Below are 10,036 nucleotides of genomic sequence, written 5' to 3'. Positions count from 1 at the left end.
CCTGATCCTATGTGGCGGGAGATTGCCAGAGATGGATGCGGGGCATCTGTAAGCACGGCATCTGCCATTAACCCCATGCTGCATGTGGCAAAATGTATGCTACGGAAGGTGTTCGCTCTCAGCAAAGCTATCCTGCCTGCATCCCGCAGGTTTATCGTGTGAACCGCCCTGAGATCTTACGATGAAGGGCGTTATATAAGTCAAACAAGCAAGCGAGTAAATCTGGTGCTTCAGAAGGGCGTCGCCCTCCGTTTTTTGCGTGCACAAACCGTTTTAAAACAAAACAAACCCCCACAATGCTTTGCCCCGAGAGCCTGCCGCGCGTTGTATGCTGGGAGTTGTAGTGCTCCCCCTTTTTCAGAGGCGTCCCGGAGTCGAAGGGCTGCGGGTGGAACTCTTTTTCCCAGCATGGCTGGCGCGCGCGCGCCAGAGGGCGTGGCCGGAAGAGGCGGGGAGGGCGGGCGAAGCGCGGAGAGAGGGAGCGCTGAGTGGGTTCGGGCCGCACTCGGGGCCGCCGCCTCTGCTGCCGCCGCCGCCGCCGCCATTAGCCGAGGGGGAGCTTGCGAGGTGAGTACTGCGAGGCGCCTGAGGTGGAAACCTGAAGTGAAAGACATAGAAGCAGCGGGGCTTCTTTCCCGCCTCTCAAACTCCTGTGCTGGGCCTGGGCGCTGTCCGCCTGTTTGCCGGCCCGCCCGCCCGCCTCTCTCTTCGGCTGCTTCGAGGCCTTAGGAGTTGGGGAAGGGCGAGGATAAGGGTGTGTTCCTGAGTTACTACTGAATTCTGTTGCTTCTCCTTCCCCTCCCTGTTTGCTAGTGATTAATAGCATGGGGTCGTTTAAGACTCTCCACGCATTGGGGGGGGTGTGATAAACCCATGTGGGTGTGCATGTGTGAATGTGTCCACCCTTTCCCACGTGTGCGCTTTCTCCATTACGTGCTTCTTGATTCTTTCTTGGATACACCAGGAGCGCACTGTTTGAAAGTTTGGGGCCTTGGGCAAAGAACTCCCCAAATTTATATTTGTTAATTGCTATTTGCATTTCGGACAGGGTTTGCTCCAATACGTCCTTTTTACAATCGGCCGATATCTGATATTCAGTAGGTTTTAGTAGAGGTTTGTCAAAAACGTTAAGGCCCTACACGTCGAAATTTGTTTGTTCATTAAAACTTAGGCTGCAACCCTAGTCCCACCTACCTGAGTGGAAGTTTCTTCTCAGTGAATGTACTAAAGGGGTTCACTGACGGTCTCTGAGGGCTACCTCCAGTTGCCTGTGACAAAGCATATATCGAAAACCACAGGTAAATAACAAAAGTGTAGTCATTTGTTTTTGAACTCCCAAGTGAGTGTGAATCCAGCATTCTTGTAAGACTGATCCATTCATTGGACAGACCTGATGAAATCCTTGAAGGTTTTTTTTAAAAAAAAATCTCGTGATCAAAAACTAAATTTGAGAACGGACAGGTTTGAATAATTTTCTGAACAAGAAAAGAATATTATTTTGACCTGGGTATTTATATCAGCAATTTTTCTGTTTCAGATTAATTATTTGTAAAAGAAAAAACTAAGGTGACGAAAACTATGTATGATACAAAAGTATCCAAGTTAATGAAATCCAAGGTAGATTGGCCTTAATTATTATCTGCTGGAAAATGAGAAAAGTTAAGTGATTTGAAGAGTGTTGTCCCAAGGCATGGCCTTGAGAGCTTATGAGAGAACAGTCTTGTCTAGTAAGACCCTTGATAAGAGACCATCATGTATGTTGCCTTCCATGATGAAATAAAGCTGGGATATAAATCTCAAATACCCCCCCCCCAATCAAGTGCCTAGAAATTGCCACCAGTTTTCTAGGATCCAAGATATTGAGATGTTTGATTTTTTTATTGAATGGGGGTAGGAAGCAAGCAGATATGTGAGAATTCTTAAAAGTGCGGAAGATAAATGAGATATTTTAGGTCAGCGTTCTCCAGCCTAGTGCCCTTCATATTGGACTCCCAGCTTGCACACGTCTCAGCTTGCATGCCTAGTAGTTAGGAAAGATAGGTACTGCTTCTGAAGGGCGTCACATTGGTGTTTAACAGTCTTTGAATGGCATCATGTTGGTGAAGGCTTTTCTAGTCTGTTGAGGTATATACCACTTAACTGCAGCAGTCAGCTGATCATCAGTGTTAGAATGACAAGTAAAGCATTGAAATAAAATGTATTCCTATAAATCAGGGGTGGAGAACTTGCAGGCAGTGTGCCAAATTTGCTCTGCAATACTGTTTTCTTCCAACTGTGTTCACTTGCCCCACGTCTGTCATATGTGACATCAAGTGTGGGACAGGTAGAGATGTGCCTGGATTGACTGTGTGACCAAGTTCTGCCCACTTTTGGCTCAGGTCCCATCTACCACCATCATGCATCATATTACACCAATGAAATGCAACCCTCAACAGGAAAAATATTCCTAATCCCTGATACAGTTGTAATATGCTGCTTAATTTTATGAGGCAACTGGCATTATTGGAAAAGGTGCCATAAAGGGTGACTAGTGAATGAATAGTAGTTGTCTAAGAAGATATTAGTGACTGTTCATTTCAAGAGCTAGTATGCTAGGCATAGGTATGTAACATGTATGTTTGGGGGCCAGAGTGACCTAGAATGCCAGCATCTCTCTTAACCTGCTTCCCCATTACAATTGCCAGGGACTCCTCCATATTCCATTTATCCAAGAATAGATACAGGGAAATGGCCTTCTTAGTCATGGCCCCTACATTCTGGAACTGCCTTCCAGAGGAGTTCATCTTAGCCTACCTCTTCAGAGTTCAAAAAGGAGGGAATTTTATTGAGTAGTTATAATCTTGGAGAGACAGAAATCACAAACATGTTTAAAAAATAAATAAAATCTATGAACTGCACATAGCTGGCTGATCCATAATAGATTAATGCTGTGGCAGCGGTGCTTTTCATTGTTATACTATTGAAGAGCAGGATTGCACATCTAGGTGTTTAATAAAAAGAAAAGATTTTTTTAATATGAAGAAACTGTTACCTCCAACCCATATAGGTGCCTCTGCCATGTCATTGACCTTGCAGGATTTTTAAATTTAAAATAATAGCTATGAATGTTGTAGTTTTCCTCCTTCAGTGTTGCAATGTAGTGCTCTCCTAAAATTGAAAAATGAACTTACAAATTTTACTTCATGATTTCTGTTAGTACAAATGAAACCAAGAAACTGATGAAACTCCACAGTGAGTGATGCATTCCTCCTTAGTCTTGTGCAATGTGGAACTGGGTATAGTATTGTGAGTAATTGGTGGAGGAGAGTGCATAGGAACAATGCAGTTATCTGTAGATAGAACTGTGATGAATACAGATTTGAATGTAAGCATTTGTAGATTCTATAGGATGTCACAATGATTAATCCAAGTGCTTAAGATGATGCTTATGTCATGTACTATTGGTAGGAAATAAAATGAACAGTAATTATTTTTCTTGAACATACGCTCCAGTCAACAAAATGTCAGCAGAACAGCTTCAAGTCAGTAATGGATACATCTACAAAACTGAATTTCTCCCTAGCCTGTGCTTATCCTTGAAAGTTATATTCTTGTTATCGTATCAACAATACAGTATTAACTCAATTTAATACAGTATTAAAACAGTGGTTCTTTTTGCCTGCCATTAGGAATGAAAGAGATTGAGGTTTTCTACTGAGTGGACTATTGCTCTTTAGAAAGAACAGCCACTCGCCTGTGGCGAATATGAATCTCCTCCAGGCAACCAGGCACAGAAGCATTATAAAGGTTGATTCTTTTTCCTTTTATTTATTTATTTCTTTCAGTGTAAATCCCGCCTTTCTACATGTAGCACTCCAGGCGGCTTATAATAATAAAAATACAGTAGTTTGGGGGAAAACCACAACCTAACAATAAAATAAAAATAAGACCAGATAAAATTAGTCAGTAATAAAACAGCAAACAGTAATTATATTTGAACGTGTTAAGGTAAAAATTTAAAAATATAGCTAATTCAAAAGTTAAATGCCTGTTTTAGGTATATATATATATATATATATATATTACACACACACACACACACATATGACAGCGGAAGGATGTCATAGAGAGGGTCTAGATGGCTCTCCCTGGGGAAGAGAATGAGAAAGCTTAGGTATAGCCACTGAGAAGGGTGTCTTTGGAAGATCTCAAGATTCGTGTCAGCTCGTACTGGAGATAGCAGTCCTTCAAGTAATATTGTCCCAGGCTTTTTGCATTGTTCCTGTAAATGAATTGGTAGTGATGAAGGTATTGTATTTGTGGTATTGCATAGTCCCTATAAGAGGCCCTGCTCGAGTCCAGGTACAGCGTTCTGAACCAGCTGAAGTTTCGAAAAGCTCTTTAAAGGCAGCCTCATAGATAGCACATTACTGTGATCCAAACAATATGTGGTCAGTGCACATGCTACCATGCCCAGAAATAAACAGAAGAGGTAGTAAAACATGTTGTGAGCTAATGTTTGTGGACTTATTTGCAAGGTTGAGAAGGGTATTCGTGTCAAACATGTTACTGCTTATTTTATTTATTATAACATTTGCATCCCACCTTTTCCCTAAAAGCATATATAGTAGTTTCAAAAGCAGTTTAGAACCTACTGGTGCTGTAAAGAAAGGGTAGGAAACCTCAGGCCCACAGGCCAACCTTGACTCACCAGGGGATTCAAGTTGGCTGGTGAGGCCATTTCCCCCAAAGCACAGCCCCCTCACCAGCTGATATCACTTGTAACATCTTTTGTTGGGTGGTGTTAAATCATGCATTGGTTGTGCATACCTGTTCTTCAGCTGATGAACTTAGGTTAAATCCTGCTTACTTCAGCTGGATTCCGTTCAAACTGCTGTTAATACAAAGGAGAAGAACATCCTATTTTAGCAGCACTTTGCACCTGATATCATTGTTATGTCAGGTGATTGACAGGTTGGTAGTCCCCCCCCCCCATCAGTATTGATAAGGGTCTGGCCAAAGAAGCCACAAATATTCCCCACCCTAGATATGCATGCTTCTCATAGTTGCATTTTCATTTAATCCTGAAATGTATTTTAACCACATTGTGAAGTGATTTTATGATGAGGAAAGGTGCCAGTGTTTTTGTGCAAGGCAATATTAATCCTAAATGTTAATGCACACGTAGAAGGGAATGAGAATCATACCGTAAGAAGAGGCACTTATCTGGTCCACAAAGGCATAGAGAGCTGAAGATACCTTAGGGATGGAGGAACCCCCTGGCCCTCCATATGTTGTTGTATTCCCAATTCTCAACAGAACCTGGCAGCATACCCAGTAGTCAAGAATGATGGGATTTGTAATTCAGCAACATTTGAAGGGCTACAGGTACCCATCGCTGGCCATGGGTGTTTGCATAATGAGAAAAAGCACTAGATATTAGAGTAACACTTTATTATCATGTAAGTGACCAATGTGTATTTGTGTTAAAAAAAAGAAGAAGAAGAAGAAGAACAAACTTTTTTAGAATTCAGATATACAGTGGACACACGGGTTGCGAACGTGATCCGTGCGGGAGGCACGTTCACAACCCGCAGCGCTGCATCTGCGCAAAGCGCCGAAACCCGGAAGTAACCCATTCCGGTACTTCCGGGTTTGGCGCGGTGCACAACCCAAAAACGCACAACCTGAAGTGTCTGTAACCTAAGGTATGACTGTAAATTAAAAACAAAAAAAATATGTTATGTTTGAGATCTAAGCATCAGACTTCTCTATGTTTTCAGTGCCTGACATGTTGGGTCCACCTCCTGGTAAGAATCAAGGAGTTATTGTAGTAATAACAATCTGCATTGCTCCTAGGGAAAAGTGTTAAAGTTGTTGGCCTACTCTGCAAACTGACCTTTAACTGCTATTCAAGAACCAAAATTAAAAAGAGAAGTAATAGTAGATTTATACCATTAAGGTTTCTTCTTTTCTTTTTTTCTATCCAAAGGGCTGTGGGCAAGCCACATTAAGTTTGTAACAAAGTACGTCAATAATCTAAACCAGAAACTAATAAACCATCCAGTAACAGGCTCCCAGAAATCAGCTAAAACATCTTAGAACTATCTGGCAACTGTACAGAAGACAAGAGAGACTGATAGAGGTGAGGCAGTTGAGAACACTTGGATATTGTGTTTGGTACATGGATTAATCAAAATAAATTAGGAAAGCTCTTCATTCAAGAAGGGAGCACAGTTACATTGCAAGAGATGAGCAAATTGCTTCTATTATGGGCTGAAGCTTGTCAAAGCATTGTCTAGAGCAGGGCTGGGAAGCCTGTGGTTTTCCATATGTTATTGGCTAACGTGGTCAATGGTAAAGGATGATGGGAATTGTAGTCCAACAACATCTGAAGTACCACATATTCACCATCCCTGACCCATAGGAATTATTTTTTTAGTTACAAGTTAGGATACTATTTTCAGTCTGCTCAGATACTTTCATGGTTCCCCACTCCCACCCCGTGTGCTAGCTTTACCAATAGGTCTTGGTTTCCCTTCACTGCTGAATTTTTAGCTGATGTTGATATTTATCTATTCCAGGGTGGGAGAAAGCTTGGTTAATTGGTTGCCCAAATGCCTACAAATCTCATGCTGGCTCTCAATTTGGATTTATGTAGGATTTTAAAGAATAGATGTCTATTCAGAAACTCCGAACACCACCTCAGAACTGACTGACCATGTTTCCATGGTCAAATTAATCCCAGATTAAAATGAATGTGCAAGTCAAGCTGTGTGTAGTTGCTCTCAGAAAACATTGGACAGTTTAGCTGTTTGCCCTGAGCTTTCTCTCATCAGTCTCTCTAGCTTTCTACTTTGTTCCATTTATGCCTCAAACATTTATCAACATTAGACCTATCTAAATGTTTTGTGCATGTCTTCCTAGAATAATTGGTCCTTTATCCTTTTCTCTTATCAAGCACTTTAAATGGCTTTGGTGGTCTTGTAGGAAATGCTTGAGGCTACCCATGCTAATCAGCCAAACCATAATATCCTCTTTGGAGAGTTATCTACCTTGATCTTCCGTTCATCTACCGTATTTTCCGCTCTATAGGACGCACTTTTTCCCCTTCAAAAATGAAGGGGAAATGTGTGTGCATCCTATGGAGCGAAGACGCCATAGCCCCGCGACCCTCTCCCGGCTGGAGAGGTGACACGCGGCTATGGCAGGAGCCTCTATAGCCGCGTGTCACCTCTCCAGCCAGGAGAGCGCGCACGGGGCTAAAGCAGCCCCCCGCGACCCTCTCCTGGCTGGAGAGGTGACGCGCGGCTATGGCAGGAGCCTCTATAGCCGCGCGTCACCTCTCCAGCCGGGAGAGCGCGCGCGGGGCTAAAGAAGCCCCCTGCGACCCTCTCCCGGCTGGAGAGGTGACGCGCGGCTATGGCAGGAGCCTCTCCGCTGCGCCTTTCCGCTGCTCCCTGACCTGCTCTTTGGGGCTGGTGGTGGGCTTCCCCCCGCCAGCCCCAAAGAGCAGGTCGAAAGGAACCTGAAGCCTGGAGAGCGAGAGGAGTCAGTGCACACCGACCCCTCTCGCTCCCCAGGCTTCCAAGGTAGCCGCCTGAACGGCACCTTGTTTTAGAGCGGGAAAACAAGAGGGGGAAAGTTCTCCCCCTCTCTGCGCAGCGCCTCCTGCTGCTTCGCTGAAGGGGCGCTGGGCAGAGAGGGGGAGAATTTTTTTTCTTGTTCTCCCCCCTCTAAAACAAAGTGCGTCCTATTGTCCGGTGCGTCCTATGGTGCGAAAAATACGGTACCTTGCAACTTTAGAGATCTGCTTACACGATAAATAGGTGTGTTTCTGTTTGCTGCCATTCAGAAGAATGCATAGTTCCCCCTCACTCTTAAAGTTTTGCCTTGAAGTTTACATTGTAGGAAGTTGTTGATCTAAGTCAACAGAAGGAAAGTGATGCCCAAACTGGTGATACAGAATTGTAAGTTGGAACAGTCTTGCAAATAGATAGTGAATGGACTCCTATGATCATCTGTGTTTGGCTCTGCTTTATCATAGAAAATTGGGGCATACAAGTGTTCTGTCACCTTTTGTTCTTGCTATTAGGCTGGGCAGATTTCCAGAGCACTGCACTATATTTCAGTAATGCAGTTGTTATTGGGCTTCCTTCCTTTACAATATCTAGCATTATAGAAAAGACAGGGAAAATGTGATAGGCAGGGGAAATATAACAAGTATCTATGGCATGGAGAGTGCAAAGAAATGCTCTCTTTTTCTACACTGTCTTCAAGAGCTATAGCCTCCACCCCCAATATACTTTCCAGCTTGCTTTTGGTATGAGCACAGCACCAGGAAGACTTCCTTCCCTCCTGAATATTAGAGTTCAGGGAAAATCCAAGAAGACAATTTTTTTTAAAATAATATTTATTAATAATTTCAGAATTACAGAAAGGAAAGAAAAAATAAAAAACAACACTACAATGCATAAAAAGAGGAAAAAACGCAAAACATAAGATCAATACAACAATACAGCAAAAAAAAAACAAAAAAGGAAGAAAAAAACCACAAATCCCACATTACATATCTTTAACTTCCATTTGCTTGTTTCGTTGACCTCCTCACACCTCCCTTTTTGTATTCTAGTTTAGTTAGTTATTTCAGCAAATTCTTTCCATCTTTCTCAATTATTATTAAATAATTTATCTTAACAATTTAACCTATTAATTAACTCGACAGATCCTTTCCATCTTTCCCCATATTCTGTTATTCAAATTGCCTTAATTTATTTAACTTTTTCTTACCATAAAATACCTTAAAGCTTGAAACTTAATACTCAGTTATACATAACTCCTGATATCATTTCTACTAGAGTCATATAGTTTCATTCCAACATTTTCCCTAATATCATTAGTTTTAGACTAATTCCCTAAATAAAAAATTTTTCTTTATAAATTTTCTTCCAATCTTCATCCAGCGTCTCTTCTTCCTGGTCTCGGGTCGAGTCCGTCCTTACTGTCCATTCCATCTAGTCCATCAACCTGGAAGTCTTATGTCCGAGGCCCTTAAGTTTCTTCCATGTCCCTTCTGCAGATTTTCTTCTTCTTGTTTATATTTGCACTTTTCCTTGTCTTTTGTTGGTCTCTTTCTTAATTTCTTTCCTTTCTCATTGAGGAGTAGGTCTCTGGGGGGTTCCAACCCAAAATTATCTCCGTCTCCCTTCATCAAACCAGCCCATTCCCCACAGTCCCACTCCCCACAGTCATCAATATAATCCAAAAAATGTTTACGAGCATATTTCGAAGTCTCTCCAAAGTTAAGAGCCTCCTCAGCTCCAGACTCCCCCTGGCCCACTCCAACTTCAATCTTCAAAAAACAGCGGCTTATGCTTCTGTAGGGCCTTGGGCCTCTCCATTTGTATTATTTGGGGTGCAGCCACAGCCTCCTCCATTATCTTCTGCACTTGCCCAATCAATACAGGTTCCTGAGTTGGACCCTGGATGGTTTCTATATCACTATTCACTATTTGTCCACAGTTATTGGCCACAACAGTCATCAAATCCATTTTTTCATTCATCAAATCCATCTTCTCATGCATCTGTTCCAACAAAGCATTTGTCTTGCATAAAGCAAGCACCAAAACTTCCTTCCAGCTCATATTTAGTCAAGGTCAAAAGGACTAATCCCACAATCCTAATCTCACAGCTGTGGATTCCTCAAGTAGACTGCAGCAACAATTTAGCAAGCTCCCTCTAGAGGAGACAATTTCTATTTGTATCCATCTTTTTAAGGCAAGTCCAACAAAGGAAAACTACTTTCATTTTTCAGATATTTTGTTTCTTTAGGATGCAAAAGGCAACATTGGAATCAGTTTATTTCTCTTCTTTAGCTATCTGTCAAAGTATTCCATTCACAGTCAACGAACCTCTCAAACAATTTCTGTCTCTGACACCCCGTTCCCAGGTTAGAGACGGTGGAAACTTATCTTTCTTCACTCCCTCTCCTGCAGGCGTTACACAAAATTCCCCCTCCCCCTTTTCTCCTGCTTCCAAGGGGGTTTCAGTAGTTATA

At 42.3% G+C, this 10,036-nt stretch overlaps 1 protein-coding gene and 1 long non-coding RNA gene across 5 annotated transcripts in view; one reads left to right on the top strand and one right to left on the bottom strand.

The window, feature by feature from the left end:
- Window positions 1–412: 412 nt before the first annotated feature.
- The window catches only part of NUTF2 (nuclear transport factor 2), a 28,511-nt gene continuing 18,887 nt past the window's right edge, over window positions 413–10,036 (top strand). Inside the window, exons 1-3 of one of the 4 annotated variants that reach the window (XM_081018474.1) lie at window positions 423–567; window positions 3,669–3,786; window positions 5,972–6,124. The gene's annotated coding sequence lies outside the window, so the exon portion shown is untranslated. Of the gene's footprint in view, window positions 568–3,668; window positions 3,787–5,971; window positions 6,125–10,036 lie in introns of all 4 variants that reach the window. The other 3 variants (XM_081018471.1, XM_081018473.1, XM_081018472.1) reach the window with 3 other exon arrangements.
- LOC308484010 overlaps window positions 4,036–10,036 on the bottom strand; it is a 29,429-nt gene continuing 23,428 nt past the window's right edge. The window contains exons 2-3 of the long non-coding RNA XR_013989866.1: window positions 4,810–4,873; window positions 4,036–4,261 (exon numbers count right to left, since the gene is read on the bottom strand). This is a non-coding gene — a long non-coding RNA (uncharacterized lncRNA). The remainder of the gene's footprint in view (window positions 4,262–4,809; window positions 4,874–10,036) is intronic.

Source organism: Podarcis pityusensis (genome assembly GCF_964106645.2).
Source record: "Podarcis pityusensis genome assembly, chromosome: 8".
Classification (NCBI taxonomy): domain Eukaryota; kingdom Metazoa; phylum Chordata; class Lepidosauria; order Squamata; family Lacertidae; genus Podarcis; species Podarcis pityusensis.
Note: the sequence above shows the minus strand (reverse complement) of the source record. Positions and strands in the feature narration are given on the sequence as shown.